We start from the raw sequence: 18,524 nt of genomic DNA on the forward strand, positions 1-18,524 counted from the left end.
GGCATGCATTAAAGTTTGGGGGGTGGGGTAAGTTCAAAGGAGGTGTGAGGGATAAGTTTTTTTTTACTCAGAGCAGTGGATACCTGGAATATGCTGCCTGGTATGGTGGTAGAGGCAAATATGTTAGAGGATTTTAAGAGACTTTTAGATAGGCACAAGAATGTGAAGAAGATGGAGGGATTGTGTAGGTAGGAGGGATTAGTTTTTAGGGGTTTTGATTTACTTTTTAGATGGTTTGGCACAACATTCCTGTGCTGTACTCTACTGTTCTATGTTAAGTGAAAAAAGGAAGGGTATCATTTAAGAAACAAACACAGGCACATCTGTAGAAAGAGAAATAGTTTATGTTTTAGGTCTGTGATTCTTCTTCAGCTAGAGAAGAGGTTCAATCTCTGTAGCAACTTTCATGATGTCAAGACGCCCTAGAGAGTCACTTAAGTACTTCCATAAAGTGTCATCATTATCATAATGAGAGTTATATTTGCAAATTCCCATGAACGATGTTATCTGGGTATAGGGTGGGGGATGGACAATAAACATGAGCTCAAAATAGCAGCATGGATTTTTGTTTTAATTCTCCAACCTACTCCCACTCTGACGTCTCAGCAGGTCAGGCCAGGCCTGTGGGAAAAGGAACTGGGTTGAAGAGACCCTTCATTACAACTGAGAAGGAGATATCTACAGTAGCTTGTTAAGCTGCAGAGAGGGTGGGGCTGGGCACTGCCTCTGATAGAGTAAAAACTGTAAACAGTATCTGCACAATGGGAATAGGAGCAGTTGGAGAATGTGAATATAGAGTAAAGATTACAGGAGGTGCAAAATGCAATTCAGAAAGTCATGCCTGGCAGGGCAAGCTAGGCATGAACTCTATTCTCAGAAGGGATAAAAGAAACAAAAAGGGAACAGAAACACTGAAGTAGCTGAGATAATTTCATAGATGAAAGACTGATACTGGCAGATATTGAATTACCTGAAGTTATACCTTAATTGATTTTAGATGCTACTTAACTGCCACATTATAAGACCATTAGATATAGGATCATAATTAGGCCATATGGCCCATAGAATCCACTACACCATTTCATCATGACTGATCCAATTCCTTCTCAGCCCTGCCTTGACCCTGTATCCCTTCATTCCCTGACTGATCAAGTATTTATCAACCTCTGCATTAAATATATCCAATGCCTTGGCCTCCAAAGCTACCTGTGGCAATGAATTTCACAGATTCACTACTTTCTGGGCAAAGATATTTCTTCTTATCTACATTCTAAAAGGACACCTCTCTATTCTGAGGGTGTATCCTCCAGCTTTAGGCTCCCCCGTCAAAGGAAACATCCTCTCCATATCCACTCTATCGAGCCCTTTCAACATTCAATAGGTTTCAATAAGACCCATCTTCTGAATTCCAGTGAGTACAGGCCTAGAGCCAACAAACATTCCTTATATGATAAGCCTTTCAATCCCAGAATCATTTTTGTGAACCTCCATTGAACCCTCTCCAATGTCAGCATATCCTTCCTCAGATAAAAACTCAGAGCCCAAAACTGCTCACAACACTCAGAAAGTGTGGCCTCACCAATGCCTTATGAAGCCTCAATATCACATTCTTGCTTTTATATTCTAGCCAGCCTACTATTTCAGCCTATCAAAGAAAATCCCTTTAATCCACCCATTGCCAGCCAAACCTCCTCTGCTACCTAGACAAACTTGTTTCTCTCTTCCTCCATTGGTGTAAATGCACTTAAAATGTTCACTATTTCTCATCCCATTAATGCTGCCTGACCGACTAAGTGTTTCCAGCATTTTTATTTCAGATTTCTGGCATCTGCACTTTAGGTATTTGTTCCCTGCCAGAGGTAATGAGTCCTAGAGATTCCCTGTGGAATGCACAGTGGTGTCAAGAAAACAACCTCTCCTTCAATGTCACAAAAACAAAAGAGCTAGTTGTGGACTACAGGAGGAGTGGATATAGGCTAACCCCTATTGACAATAATGGATCTGGGGCAGAGAGGGTGAACAGTTTTAAGTTCTCACGTGGTCTGTACATACTGGCCATGTGGTGAGAAAAGCACAACAGCACCTCTTTCACCTCAGACAGTTGAAGAAGTTTGGCATGGACCCCCAAATCCTAGAAACTTTCTACAGGGACACGATTGAGAGCTTCCTGACTGGCTGGATCACTGCCTGGTATGGGAACTGTAATTCCCTCAATTGCAGGACTCTGCAGAGAGTGGTACAGGCAGCCCAGCGCATCGGTAGATGTGAACTTCCCACTATTCAGGACATTTACAAAGACAGGTGTGTAAAAAGGGCCTGAAGGACCACTGGGGACCTGAGTCATCCCAACCACAAAATGTTCCAGCTGCTGCCATCCAGGAAGCAGTACCGCAGCATAAAAGCCAGGACTAACAGGCTCTGGGACAGCTTCTTCCACCAGGCCATCAGACTGACTAATTCACATTGATAAATTTGTATTTCTATGCTATATTGACTGTCCTGTTGTACATACTATTTATTACACATTACTATAAATTGCACATTGCACATTTAGATGGAGATGTAATGTAAAGATTTTTATTCCTCATGTATGTGAAGGATGTAAGTAATAAAGTCAATTCAATTTAGGTTGTGTGTGGGTGAGAGATGGGAGTTGCAATGGTGGAGGGAAGAGTGAAGAACTAAAGGATTGGATCATGGAAAGTTAATGAAGGGCATTTGGTATTATGATACCAGAATTTCACTGTGACAGTAAACAAAATTTAACTGGATTGGTTTGATTAAAGCCAATCAGGTGGCAAAGAGATCTTGATGGAGGTTTTACTTTATTGCAAGTGGACTAGAGTAGGGAAATGTTGGAATAATTGATGGTGAGAGTGCAATTGGAGATCTGTGTGCAGTTTTGGCCTCATTTATAGAGGAAGGTATAAACATTGGAAGCAATTTTGAAACAGTTTATTAGATTCTTTCTTTTTGTCAGGGGAAAAAGAAGCATTTTTGGCTTAAACCTTATTACTTAATCCTGCTTACATTTATGCTCATGTCCACCCATACCAATATAAATTGGAGCTCGGCTTCACATCAGCACTGTTATGGGGCAGGCCTAGTTAAACCAATGGTTCTCTGATGGTTTCTCCCACTGTTTAAGGGTGCACTCAACTGCCAATGGGAGACCTGACCGGGCAGTTTCTGAACTCAACTGTAGATTGCTCTGAGATTTTCCAAACTCAGTCTGTTCTGAAACTAACAGAGAGGAGGGCTTTCTTCTTCATGGCCCATGGGTGGTGACCTGTCTGGCAACTATAGGAAGCAAGATCAGATAGACTTTTATAGCACAAAAATGGATCCTTTAGTCTACCATGTTTATGCTCATTTTTTTTTGTCCATCCATGCAAGATTCATTTACCAGATTAGGACCATAGTTTTCCATGACTTGCCAATTTAAATGTCTGTCTAAATCCCTTTTAAATGTAGTAAATTTTACCTGATTCACCACCTCCTCTGGCAGCATGTTCTAGGTATCAACTGCTCACTCTATAAAAAGCTTACCCTTCAATTCCCTTCAAAACTCCTTCCCCTCACAGCTTGATTTTGATATCCATGCCCTAGGCAGAACATTCAGTCTATCCACCCTATCTGTGCACCTTGTAATGTAAAGACAATTAATTTCTTTAATATGGGTGCATGCCATTGAATAATATTTTGGTAAGAAATGCAGATTCATTTATTGATGTGTTCTGATTGGTACAGATGGGTCTGAAAAGTGGGATATAAAGGGATGTTGATGTCACCCGGAATCCCCACCTGATGTTCAGCTGACTGGCCTACAGCTAACTGGCTTCTGTTTTCCTTTTGAACAAGGCTATTTTCCAGTCTTCTGGTATCCACACAGGTTTGAAATAAAAATCAGCCAATGGGTCCACCATCTCTGCAGTGGCTTCCATTAACTCCATCAGTGCCCGCTCTCAGGTCCTGGTAACTTATCCACCTGTGGCCTCATAAGTTTCTCTAACATTTATCTCTTGTGATTTGGACCTTTGTAAGTTCCTCCTGTATTTTACATTAACCTACCTGTTATCTCAGGAATATCTGTAGTCTCCTCCTAGGTGAAGACTGTTGTAAAGCATTGATTCAACAGATCTGCCATTTCTATTTCCTGTTTTAATTCACCAGCCTCATTTCCTTTCGGTCCCACACATAACTTACGGGCCTTATTTCTATCCACAGAAACATTTGCAATATTTAAGAGAATCGTGGATGGGTACATGGATGGGTGTGGTATGGAGTGCTATGAGTAGATAAGACTAGGCAGATAAACATGGTCAGCAGACTAAATGGATTAAATGTACTACTTATGTGCTGTTGTGCTCTATGACTCTATAACCTAGCTATTTCCCCATTTACCCTCTGCCCTATCATGAGGTCACATTTTGGGAGTTGATAGGCTACTCCTACCTGTGTCTTTTCCCCCTGGCTTTTCATGTATTTTAAACAGATTCTATATTACTATCCACTGCCTTGGCATTGCATTGATTCCTTCTTTGATTAATAATGCCACCCCATCTCCTTTTCCTATTAGCCTGTACTTTTCAAACATTGTATAACTTGGAATATTGAGCACCCAGCCCTGGCCACCATGCAAGCTTGTTTCTGTGATATCTACTGGACCATACTTACACGGTGATATTAATGCCATTAACTCATTTATCTTACTGCAAATATTATGTGTGTTTAAATAAGGCTCAACAGTTTCAATTTAATCATCTCAAAAATTTAGCAAAATTCCTTTTTAGAAGCTGTTATGGATTGTGCTTCCAATGGTATTTCCTGTCGGGCACTAAAATTTGTAACAGCTTTCTGTGTAAAAATAAATTCTCCTAATCTCTTCTTTTGTTCTATTGGCGATAATTTAAAATCTACAGGAATCACTGAAAAATGGGAAGTGGTGACCCTGTTATACCTTATCACAGCCTTTCACAATTTAGAAATAAGTTCTGAAGTTTGATATGTTCTGAAAAGGAAATTCCATCCTCTAACAAAATAAATCAGAGTCATAGTCCAACATTTCTCAACTGCGCCCATTATCTGAGTGTTTCTACTGCCAATTGGCAGCCAGTAGAACAGTTTGACCAGAGCAGAGCAGTACTGTGGCATACATGGTCTCAGAGCTCAGGTGACGCTGGTTTAATCCTGATTTCTTTGACTGATGGCATGAACTTTAAAGGTTCTCTGTGTAACTTAGCCTCTCCAGATGGAACAATGCTCTCATCCCTGGATTGACTGCCTTCAAACCAAAATAAACGTATTTAAGTGCACACGATTCCAGGTTTTGCCCCACCAACACCCTGTAGAACTGTACTCAGGGATGTGGGCTTAGCCCACTGCTCTACTCTCATGATACCCATGACTGTGTGGCTAGGCATAGCTCAAATGCCATCTCTAAATTCGCTGATGATATAACCCTTGTTGGCAGGATCTCAGATGGAGACAAGAGGATGTACGGGAGTGGGATATACCAACAGACTGAGTGGCGTCACAGCAAACAGCCTGGCACTCAACATCAGCAAGACCAAAGAGCTGATTGTGGACTTCAGAAAGGGTAGGATGAGGGAACATGAACCAATCCTCATAGAGAGGTCAGAAGTGGAGAGAGTGAGCAATTTCAAGTTCCTGGGTGTCAAGATCTCTGACGATCTAACCTGGTTCCAACATATTGATGCAGCTGTAAAGAAAGCAAGACGGCGGCAATACTTTATTTGGGCTTGAGGAGATTTGGTTTGTCACGTAAAACAATTGAAAACTTCTACGGACATACCTTGGAGAGCATTCTGACAGGCTGCTTCACTGTCTGGTATTGCGGTGGGGGGGGGCGGCGGGGGGGGGATTGCTACTGCACAGGATCAAAAGAAGCTACAGAAAAATGTAAAATTAGTCAGCTACATCTTGGGTACTATCCTTTGTAGTATCTAAGACGTCTTCAAGGATTGGTGCCTCAAAAGAGCAGCGTCCATTATGAAGGACCCCCATTACCCAGGACATGCCCTCTTCTCATTGTTACCATCAGACAGAGAGACAGATAGATACTTTAAATTTCCCAAAGGGAATTACAGTGTCACAGTACCATTACAAGTGCACAGATATACAAATATTGGAAGAAAAATAAGAAAGATTGAAAAATAAGTTACCTCAAACACTCTAATGGGAGGGTTCAACACTTCCCCAGTTATAGGTTGACTCATTATAGAGCCTAATGGAAGGAGGTACAGAAGCCTGAAAGGACACACTCAGCAACTCAGGAGCAGCTCCTTCCCTTCTGCCATCCGATTTCTCAATGGACATTGAAACCCTGAACACTACCTCACTACTCTTTATTATTTCTGTTTCTGCACTAATTTTAACTTAACTATTCAGTACACACACATATATACACACACACTTACTGTAATTGATTTACTTTATTTTTTCTATATTTATGTACTGCTGCCGCCAATTTAACAAATTTCACAACATATGCCAGTGATATTAGACCTGATTTTCGTGCTGATTCTATATCAGAAGCTCTCTATTCTTAAAATCCAATCCCTTTACAATGAAGAGCAATATCCTAACATTGCTGATGACACTCCCTGTGACAGTCCCGCAGCAATAACATACCAGAGATGATTGGAGAAAGGGTCACTTTACACATATAGAGGGATTGGTAAATTCTGGTCATTGCAATCTTTCTGGTGGGGTTGGGTAGTGTAATGTGAAAATTGTTGGAAAGAATTGATTTAGTCAATAATCAAAGAGGAAATAGCTGTTCTTTCAGGAAAGCTGAACATAATCAAAGCTGGTCAACATGACTTTACAAGGTAACATAAGAGATTCTACAGATGCTGGAAATCTTGAGCAAAGCACACAATATAGAAACATAGAAACACAGAAAACATACAACACAATACGGGCTCTTCGGGCCACAAATCTGTGCCGAACATGTCCCTACCTTAAACTACCTAGGCTTTACCTATAGCCCTCTATTTTTCTAAGCTCCATGTAGCCATTCAGGAGTCTCTTAAAAGACCCTATTGTTTCTGTCTCCACCACCGCCACCGTCGCTGGCAGCCCATTCCACGCACTCACCAATCTCGGCATTAAAAAAAACTTACCCCTGACATCTCCTCTGTACCTACTTCCAAGCACCTTAAAACTATGCCCTCTCGTGCTAGCCATTTCATCCCTGGGAAAAAGCCTCTGACTATCCAGACAATCAATGCCTCTCATTATCTTGAACACCTCTATTAGGTCACCTCTCATCCTCATAAAAGTTGCTGGTGAACGCAGCAGGCCAGGCAGCATCTCTAGGAAGAGGTGCAGTCGACGTTTCAGGCCGAGACCCTTCGTCAGGACTAACTGAAGGAAGAGTAAGGGATTTGAAAGTTGGAAGGGGAGGGGGAGATCCAAAATGATAGGAAAAGACAGGAGGGGGAGGGATGGAGCCAAGAGCTGGACAGGTGATAGGCAAAAGGGATACGAGAGGATCATGGGCCTGGAGGTCCGGGAAGAAAGACAAGGAGGTGGGGGGGGGGGACCCAGAGGATGGGCAAGGGGTATATTCAGAGCCCTCTGAATATACCCCTTGCCCATCCTCTGGGTCCCCCCCCCTTGTTTTTCTTCCCGGACCTCCTGTCCATTGATCCTCTCGTATCCCTTTTGCCTATCACCTGTCCAGCTCTTGGCTCCATCCCTCCCCCTCCTGTCTTTTCCTATCATTTTGGATCTCCCCCTCCCCTTCCAACTTTCAAATCCCTTACTCTTCCTTCAGTTAGTCCTGACAAATGGTCTCGGCCTGAAACGTCGACTGCACCTCTTCCTAGAGATGCTGCCTGGCCTGCTGTGTTCACCAGCAACTTTTATGTGTGTTTCTTGAATTTCCAGCATCTGCAGAATTCTTGTTGTTCACCTCTCATCCTCTGTCACTCCAAGGAGAAAAGGCCAAGTTCACTCAACCTGTTCTCATAAGGCATACTCTTCAATCCAGGCAATATCCTTGTAAATCTCCTCTGCACCCTTTCTATGGTTTCCACGTCCTTCCTGTAGTGAGGCGATCAGAATTGAACACAGTACTCAAAGTGGGGTCTGACCAGGGTCCTATATAGCTGCAACATTAACTTTTGACTCTTAAACTCAGTCCCGTGATTGATGAAGGCCAGTGCACTTCTTAACCACAGAGTTAACCTGAGTAGCAGTATTGAGTATCCTATGGACTTGGACCCCAAGATCCCTCTGATTCTCCACACTTCCAAGAGTCTTACCATTAATGCCATCATATTTGACCTACCAAAATGAACCACCTTATACTTATCTGGGTTAAACTCATCTGCCACTTCTCAGCCCAGTTTTTCATCCTATCAATGTCCCTTTGTAACCTCTGACAGCCCTCCACACTATACGCAACACCCCCAACCTTTGTGTCATCAGCAAATTTACCAATCCATTCCTCCACTTCCTCATCCAGATCATTTATAAAAATCACAAAGAGTAAGGGTCCCAGAACAGATCCCTGAGGCACACCACTGGTCACCAGCCTCCATGCAGAATATGACCTGTCTACAACCACTCTTTGCCTTCCTTGCTGGAGAAAGTCAGACAGTATCTATGGAGAAAAATGTTTCAGACCAAGACCCTGAAACATTGACTTGTTTTTTTCCTCCATAGATGCTGCTTGACTTATTGAGTTTCTGTACATTGTTTATGAAAGGTAAATATGCTTGATTGCTTCCAATGGGTAGGACATGTTTGTGTGTTTGATATGAGACTTTAAAATACACTTTGGAGCTCTATCATGGCTCTTTGCCTCAGATTGGAGGAACAAGACCTCATATTCCATCTGAGTAGCTTCCAACTTGATTACATGGACATTGATTTCTCTAATTATGGTAACTTTTCCACCCTCTATTTTTTCATTCATTTTTATGGCTTCCCTCTTGCCTCTTGTCTTCTCCTCACCTACCTGTCACCTCCCTCTGGTGCTCCTCCTCCCCTTTCTCCTATGGTCCACTGACATCTCCTATCATATTCCTTCTTCTTCAAACTTTTACCTCTTCTACCTATCACCTCCCAATTTCTCACTTCATTCATCTTCCTGCTGCAGCCACACCGGATTCAAATCCTAAATTTTGAACAGCTTGTCAAGCCTCATATCACAGCCAGCCTCCCCTCATCGCTGGATCCTCTGCCGTTTGCTTATCGTCCAAATCACTCTACAGAGGACGCAATATCCACCACACTGCACACAGTTCTCTCTCACTTGGACAACAAAGACACTTATGCCAGAATCCTGTACATTGATTTCAGTTCAGCGTTCAATACCATCATCCTGCAGAGACTAGTGGAGAAACTGTCGCTGCTTGGCATTAGCACTGCCATGTGTCGCTGTATTCTGGATTTCTTGACAGAGAGACCACAGTCAGTCCGTGTTGGCAGGAAAATCTCTGACTCCATCACACTGAGTACTGGATCCCCACAAGGCTGTGTGCTTAGCCCATTGCTGTGTACACTGCTAACACATGACTGTGCAGCCAGATTCAAGGAGAACCTGATCATTAAATTTGCTGATGATACCACAGTGGTGGGGCTCATCAGCAAAAATGATGAAACTATGTGCAGGGAGGAGGTCAAACACCTAGAGAGCTGGTGCAGGGATAACAACTTGATGCTTAATGTCACCAAAACCAAGGAGATGATCGTCGATTTCAGATGGTCTCAGCCTGAGCACACACCCCTCAGCATCAGCGGCTCCACAGTGGAGAGAGTGGAAAACATCAAGTTCCTTGGGGTGCAGATCTCGGACAATCTCACCTGGTCCAGGAACACCACTGGGATTGTGAAACGGGCCCAGCTGAGATTGCACTTTCTGAAGAAGCTTAAACAAGCATCACTCCCCAGTAACATCTTAACTACATTCTACAGAGGCGTGGTTGAGAGTGTGCTGACCTTTTGCATCACAATCTGGTACTCCAGCTGCAGTTTTGTCGACAAAAAAGCCTTGCAGAAGGTGGTTAGGGGAGCAGAGAAGGTTATTGGGGTCTCCCTACCTTCTGTCCAAGACCTCTTTCAGAGTCGATGCCTCCAGAAGACATGGTACATCATTAAAGACCCCTCACACCCTCTCCATAGACTGCTTGTTCTTCTGCCATCAGGCAAGCGTTACAGGAGCATCAAAACTAAAACCACAAGGCTACTAAACAGCTTCCTCCCACAGGCAGTCAGACTGCTAAATAGCTGCTCCACCTGACTCTGCTTTGGACACTTTTAACTTGCACTGGACACTTATAACTGATTTAACTGACATGTGGCTGTTGTGTTTTACTATTTATTGTTATGTTTATTATTTAGCGTTGCGTTTGTTATGTTATGATTGCACTACCCCTGAGGAACGCTGTCTCAATCTGCCCTGCAGAGCTGATGTACGGTTAGAATGACAATAAAGTTTTTTGAATCTTTGAATCTTGAATCTAAATCACATCTTCCCCCTCACCTGCTTCCAACTATCACCTGCCAGCTTGTACTCTTTCCCCTCTGATCATCTTATTCTGGCTTCTTCCTGATGAAGGATTTTGGCCAGCTGTTTTCCCCCTTCATAGATGCTGCCTGACCTGCTGAGTTCCTCCAGCATTTTGTGTGCATTACGCAGGGCAGAGAAGTGGTACAAGGTAAACCAATAACAGAGGCAGAGTAAGTGTAACAGCTACTGAGAAAGTGCAGTGCAGATAGACAACAAGGTGCATGATCATAATGAGCGAGATGGCAAGACCCAGAATTCATCTTATCAAACAAGGAACCATTCAGTAGTCTCATATTAGTGGCAAAGAAACTTTTTTAGTCTTGTGGTTCATAGTTTCAGACTTTTGTACCTTCTGTCTGATGGAAGAGACAAGAAAAGAGGATGTCTGGCATGGCTGGGGTCTTTGTCTATGCTGGCAGCTTTACTGAGATAGTAAGGATTTCAGACGGAGTCCTTGGTGGGGAGGCTGGTTTCCATCATGTGCTGTAACAACTCTCTACAGTTTCTTGAGGTCACATATTAAGCCATTAGGCATCCAGCTAGGACGCTTCCTATGGGGCATTGAAAAGATTGGTAAGGTTCAATGAGGACATGCCAATTTTTTATTTTTATTTTTTTAGCTTCCTGAGGAAATAGAGGCATTGGTAAGCTTTGTTGGCCATGGTGTCTTTGTGATTGGACCAGGACATTTCATTGGTGATGTTCACTCTAAGAAACTATAGGCCCTCAACCCTCGTGACCTCAACACCATTGTTGATAGGAGAAAGTGCACTGTCCAACCTACTGAAATCAATGGCCAGCTCTTTGTTTTGCTGACACTGAGGAAGAAAGCCGCTGTAATGATGCCAGTTACTAAGCACTCAATCTCCTTCCTGCATCCCAACTCATCATTATTTGAGATATGGCTCACTACAGTGGTATCATCTGTAAACTTGTCGGAAGAGTTGGAGCAGAATTTGGCCCCACAGTCATGAGTGGACAGAGAGTAGAGTAGCGGGCTGAGGATACAATGTTGTGGAGCAACCAGTGTTTAGAATACCACTTCCAGATGTGCTCAATGCCTTTTCTGCTCACTTTGACTGACAAAACATGGAGGCAACTCCACAAATTCCCACACACCTCTATGACCTCGTGATCTCAGACCTGAGGCCAACATGAGAGGAATCTTCAGGAAAGTGAACTCACCATCTAGCCCAGATGGTATACCTGGCCAAGGACTGAAGACCTGCACTAATCAATTGGCCGGAGGGTTGATTGGCATCCTTAACCTCTAGCTTTGGCAGTCTTAAAGTGCCCATCTGCTTCAAGCAGGCTTTGATTATATTGGTGCCCAAGAAGAACAGGGTAACTTGCCTCAATGTCTATCATCCAGTAGACTTACATAATCTGTGATGAAGTGCTTTGAGAGGCTGTTCATGAAGCATATCAACTGTTGCCTGACGGTGACGTGGATCTCTTCCAGTTTGCCTTTTGTCATAATAGGTCAACAGCCATGCCATTTGTTTGGCTTTTCAATCAGATCTGGAATATCTGGATAGTGAAGATGCATATATCAGCATTCTCTTCACTGACTACATCTCAGCCTTCAATACTGTCGTCCCCACAAAACTAATCTATATGTTCCAAGACCCAGGTCCCAATGCCTCCTTGTGTAACAGAATCCTTGATTTCCTCATTTGCAAACCGCAGTCGTTTTGGATTAGCAACAACATCTGCTTTATGATCACAACTGGCTCAAGACTGTGTGCTTAGCTCCCTGCTCTACTTGCTTTATACTTATACCGTGTGGCTAAGTATAGCTCTAATGCAATGTTTAAGTTTGCTGACGAAAACACTGTTGTAGACTGAATCAAAGGTAGTGATAAATTGGCATATAGGAGGGAGACTCAAAAACTGGTTGAATGGTGCCACAACAACAGCCTCTCTCTCAATGTCAGCAAATCAGAAAGCTGATTATTGACTACAGGAGGAAGAAAGCAGGTGGTTCATGAATCAGTCATCATTAGGGGACTGGAGGTATAGAGGGTCAGTAATTTTAAATCTCTTGGTGTTAATCATATCAGAGGACATGTCCTGGGACCAGCACTTAAGGGTCATTACAAAGAAGGCCTCTATTTTCTCAGAAGTTTGCACAGATTTGGTATGACTTTGACGAACTTCTATAGATGCACAGTACAGAGAATTCTGACTGGTTGCATCATGTCCTGGTATGGAAACACCAATGCCCAAGAATAGGAAAGCATGGAGAAGGTGCTGGATGCAGCTCAGTCTATCACAGGAAAAACCCTTGCAGCAATTGAGAACATCTACAAAGAGCACTTCCACAATAAACCATCATCCAGTATTTGTTTGTTTATTTATTGCGATACAACGTAGAATAGGTCCTTCCAGCTCTTTGAGTCATGCCGCCCAGCAATCCCTCAATTTAACCCAAGCTTAATGATGGGACAATTTGCAATGACCAGATTAGCCTCTCATCCGGTACATCTTTAGGACTGTGTGAGGAAACCAGAGCACCTGGAGGTCATGGTTAGAACGTCCAAAGTCCTTACAGACAGCAGTTGGAATTGAACCCGGATCGCTGGTACTATTGTGCTAACAACGACGCTACCATGTCAAGGACCCCCACCATCCATGCCATGCTCTCTCTCACTGGAGGTACAAGAGCCTTGGGTCCCAAGCCAACATGGTCAGAAACAGTTATTAATATTCAACCATCTGGCTCCTGAATCAGCATGGAGAACTTCATTCACCTCAATGCTGAACTGATTCCATAACTAATGAACTCATCTTCAAGGCCCCTGTGACTCATGTTCTCAGCATTATTTATTTATATATTTATTGTTATTATGTAGAACATAGAACATAGAAAACCTACAGCACAATATAGGTCCTACAGGCTGAATATGTCCTTGCCTTAGAAATTACTAGGGTTACCCATAGCCCTCTATTTTTCTGAGCTTCACGTACCTGTCCAAGAATCTCTTAAAAGACCCTATCGTATCCGCCTCCGCTACTGTCGCCGGCAGCCCATTCTACGGCACTCATCACTCTGGGTAAAAAAACAAACAAACAAACAAACAAAAAAAACTTACCCCTGACATCTCCTCTGTACCTACTTCCAAGCACCTAAAACTGTGCCCTTTTGTGTTAGCTATTTCAGCCCTGGGAAAAAGCCTCTGACTATCCACATAATCAATGCTGCTCATTATCTTATACACCTCTATCAGGTCACCTCTCATCCTCTGTCACCTACTATCTATTTTCTCTCAGCTCAAGCTGGTAAAACCTGAGGTACAGGCATAGCGAAGAACACTCATTTCTCAATTGCTAGGAACCTTTAGACTGTGCCAGTGATGTTTAGTATTGTGGCTTTCTTAAGATTTACATAAATATTGCTGTGTAGGCCTAAAGTTTAATGCTATTGTGTACTGCCTTTGGGATGATACCAGTTGTGGATATTACTATTGGGACAATGTTCATGTTCCATAGTCTTTTAATTTCCTCTTTCAATTCAGTATATTTCTGGTGTTTTTCTCTTATTTATTTCTTTAAGTTAAGTGTGTTTGGAATGGCTACATCTATTAAGTTGTTCTTGTTTATCCTGTATTATTATATCTGGAGAGTTATTATGGATTGGCCTATCTATAATAATAGATTGATCATAATATAATTTGTGGGACTCTGACTCTAAAACGGGATCAGGCTTGCAAGGTATAGTTTATTTTATAAGTTTGTATTTTAAAGCAAGATTTTGGTGAATGATGTCCCTGGTTAATTGATTGTCCCTGTGTAAATAATTAGATTGAGTCAAATTGCTGCAGGATCATGTGATGTGTTGGATTGTTTCTGGTTTCTTTTGCCATTTTCTGCATTTATTTTCTTGAATTAGTTAAGTCTTTTATTATGTATTTTTGATAATATTTTGTGTTAACCACCTGGTCCTGTATTGCCTTCTGTTTCTGGGAAGAGGTCTCCAAATCTGAGCTAAGCATTTGATGCTTCTTTGTCAACATCTAGTCTGCTCAGATTGTGGGGATGTCTTCTATGGAGGTTCATGCTCTTCCACTGGTTAACTTTTTCCTCAATAGTGATCATTTCTTCATTTTTCTAGGTTTGCTCTCATTTAAGTTTAGTGATTAGATTATGAGGACACTCAGTCCTCGTTTATTGTCATTTAGAAATGCATGCATTAAACAATGATACAATGTTCCTCCAGAATGATATCACAAGAAACATAGGCCAAGACTAAAACTGACAAAACCACATAATTATAACATATTGTTACAACAGCGCAAAGCAATACCGTAATTTGATAAAGAGCAGACCATGGGCACGGTAAAAAAAAAAGTCTCAAAGTTCCGATAGCCTCATCATCTCACGCAGACAGCAGAAGGGAGAAACCCTTCCTTTCGTGAACCTCCAAGCACCGCAAACTTGCCAATGCAGCACCATTGGAAGCACCCGACTGCAGCGGACTCTGAGTCCGTCCGAAAACTTAGAGCCTCCGGCACCGAGCACCATCCCCTGTCGAGCGCTTTGAACCTGCCCCAGCTGCTAGGCAACAAGCAAAGCCGAGGACTCGGGGCCTTCCCCTCCAGAGATTTTGGATCACACAGTCGCAGCGGCAGCGAAGCAGGCATTTCAGAAGTTTCACCAGATGTTCCTCCGTGCTCTCACGTCCGTCTCCATCAAATCAGGATTGTGCACGGCACCCTACTTGACAGTCGCGCCGCCATCTTCTCCTCCCTCTCACATCTGATAAGATGTGTACTTCTTATCAGATTTGAATATGCTCACGTGGAGTTCTGAATTCTGTTTTCATTGTTGAAGATATATCCTTAGAAGTTCTATCTGACTGTGTGTAAATTATTAATGTCTGTTATTCCTCCTCCTTCTGTCTTGGGTAGTGTTAATCTAAGCACATCTGAGTGAATGTAGTTTTTTCTGAAATTTGTCATTTCAGTTAATATTTTTCTTTGTAAATCTTCCAGATTGGCTTCAGACTAAGGTATTATGCCAAAAGAAGATATAGGTATACCAAGCAACACACATCAAAGTTGCTGGTGAACGCAGCAGGCTAGGCAGCATCTCTAGGAAGAGGTGCAGTCGACGTTTCAGGCCGAGACCCTTCGTCAGGACCAAAAGTGTTTATTACCTTTGTTATATTTTTGCTGTTGAGCTCTGTTTGGCAGATTCTCCTAAAGCTTTGAAGTAAATTCTGTCAAAAGTGTTTCCTATATCACACTATGATCTATTTTGTTTGTTTGTTGATATCACAGCTACTTCTATATATCATGTTCATCCATTGGTTGTATTGCATCCTGCTGCTGTGGTTGGTACAGTATTCTATTAGCTCTATTGCAGCTTTCTTTGTTTACTGTTCATGCTTATATCTTTCGAAAACTGTTCTATTACTTGAATTAATTGTGTTAGTGTTACTAATGAAGGAGCATATAATTTCAAATCATCCATGAATAGGAGGTGTGTCAAGGTATAATTCATTTGATTGTTTCTAATTTGATACCCAATTTTTGTACAATTTAATAAATTAGAGAGCAGATTTACAGCTAGACAAAATCATGGTGGGCTTAGAGACTCATCCTGAAAAATACTTTGGTTTATTTTTGGTTGTTAATAGATAGGTTGATTATAATATGCCAATGTTTCACCAGATGTTGTGGGAATTTTACAAGTATTGAGTGTAGTTTATTTATATTAAGAACTTCTATTAACCATGAGTGTGAGACAGAATAAAATGCTTTTAAGTAGTCAACATATCACCAGCATATGTTGTGAAATTTAACTTTACAGTAGTAGTACAATGAAATACATGATGAACATAGAAAAAACCGGAGTTACATTATATATCTATTAAATAATTAAGTTAAAATAGGTAGTGCAAAAAAACAGAAATTAAAAAGTAGTGAGGTAGTGTTCATAGGTTCACTGTCCATTTAGAAATCGGATGGCAGAAGGAAAGGAGCTGTTCCTGAATCCCTGAGTTTGTGCTGTCAGGCTCGCGTACTTCCTTACTGATGGTAGAAAAGTGAAGTGGGCATGTCCTGGGTGATGGGGATCCTTAACGATGGACACTGCCTTCCTAAGGCACCACTCCTTGCAAATATCTTGGACATTGTGGAGGCTGGTACCTGTGATAGGGATGACTAATTATATGAGTTTCTGCAACCTATTTCAATCTTGTGCAGTGGCACGCCTTCCCCTATACCAGACAGTAATGCAGCCAGTCAGAATGCTCTCTACGGTACATTTATAGAAGTTTTCAAGTGTTTCAGTTGACAAACCAAATCTCCTCAAATTTCTAATGAAACAGATATTGGCTTGCCTTCATCAGAGCTGCATCAATATCTTACATCCAGATTAGGTCCTCAGAGATATTGACACCAAGGAATTTCTCACACTTTCTGCTTCTGATCCCTCTATGAGGAATGGTTGGTGTTCCCTTGTCTTACCCTTTCTGAAGTCCACAATCAGCTCTACGGTCTTACTGACATTGAGTGCAAGGTAGTTGCTGCGACACCACTCAACTAGCTGGTACATCTCGCTCCTGTATGCCCTTTCATTACCATCTGAAATTCTGTCCACAATGGTTGTATATCAGAAATTTATAGATGCTGTTTGAGCTATGCCTAGCCACACAGTCATGAATGTAGTGAGAGTAGAGCAGTGGGCTAAGCACACATCCCTGTGGCGCACCAGTGTTAATTGTCAGCGAGGTGGAGGTGTTACTTCAAATCTGCACAGATTGTGTTAACAGGGTAACGGACGAACTGAAGGAAATTCACATTAGGCAGAAAATGGTGTTGGATAGACTGATGGGACTGAAGGCTGATAAATCCCCAAGGCCTGATGGTCTGCATCCCAGGGTACTTAAGGAGGTGGCTCTAGAAATCGCGGATGTATTGGTAATCATTCTCCATTGTTCTATAGATTCAGGATCAGTTCCTGTGGATTGGAGGGTAGCTAATGTTGTCCCACTTTTTAAGAAAGGAGGGAGAGAGAAAACAGGATTTATAGACCAGTTAGCCTGACATTAGCGGTGGGGAAGATGCTGGAGCCAATTATAAAAGATGAAATAGCGGCATATTTGGATAGCAGTAACAGGATTGGTCCAAGTCAGCATGGATTTATGAAGGGAAAATCATGTTTGACTAATCTTCTGGAAATTTTTGAGGCTGTAACTATGAAAATGGACAAGGGAGATCCAGTGGATGTAATGTACCTGGACTTTCAGAAAGCCTTTGATAAGGTCCCACAAAGGAGATTAGTGGGCAAAATTGGAGCACATGGTATTTGGGGGTAGGATACTGACATGAATAGAAAATTGGTTGGCAGACAGGAAACAAAGAGTAGGGATTAATGGGTCCTTTTCAAAATGGCAGGCAGTGACTAGTGGGGTACCGCAAGGCTCGGTACTGGGACCGCAGCTATATACAATATACATTAATAATTTAGATGACGGGATTAAAAGTAACATTAGCAAATTTGCAGATGACACAAAGCTGGGTGACAGTGTGAAACGTGAGGAGGATGTTATGAGAATGCAGGGCGACTTGGACGGTTGGGTGAGTGGGCAGATGGATGGCAGATGCAGTTTAATGTGGATAAATGTGAGGTTATCCACCTTGGTGGCAAGAACAGGAAGGAAGATTACTATCTGAATGGTGTCAAGTTAGGAAAAGAGGAGGTACAACGAGATCTGGGTGTCTTTGTTCATCAGTCACTGAAAGTAAGTATGCAGGTACAGCAGGCAGTGAAGAAAGCTAATGGCATGTTGGCCTTCATAACAAGGGGAGTTAAGTATAGGAGCAAAGAGGTCCTTCTACAGTTGTACAGGGCCCTGGTGAGACCACACCTGGAGTATTGTGTGCAGTTTTGGTCTCCAAATTTGAGGAAGGACATTCTTGCTATTGAGGGAGTGCAGCGTAGGTTCACGAGGTTAATTCCTGGGATGGTG

The sequence above is a fragment of the Mobula hypostoma genome, chromosome 2 (assembly GCF_963921235.1).
Source record: "Mobula hypostoma chromosome 2, sMobHyp1.1, whole genome shotgun sequence".
Taxonomy (NCBI): Eukaryota; Metazoa; Chordata; class Chondrichthyes; order Myliobatiformes; family Myliobatidae; genus Mobula; species Mobula hypostoma.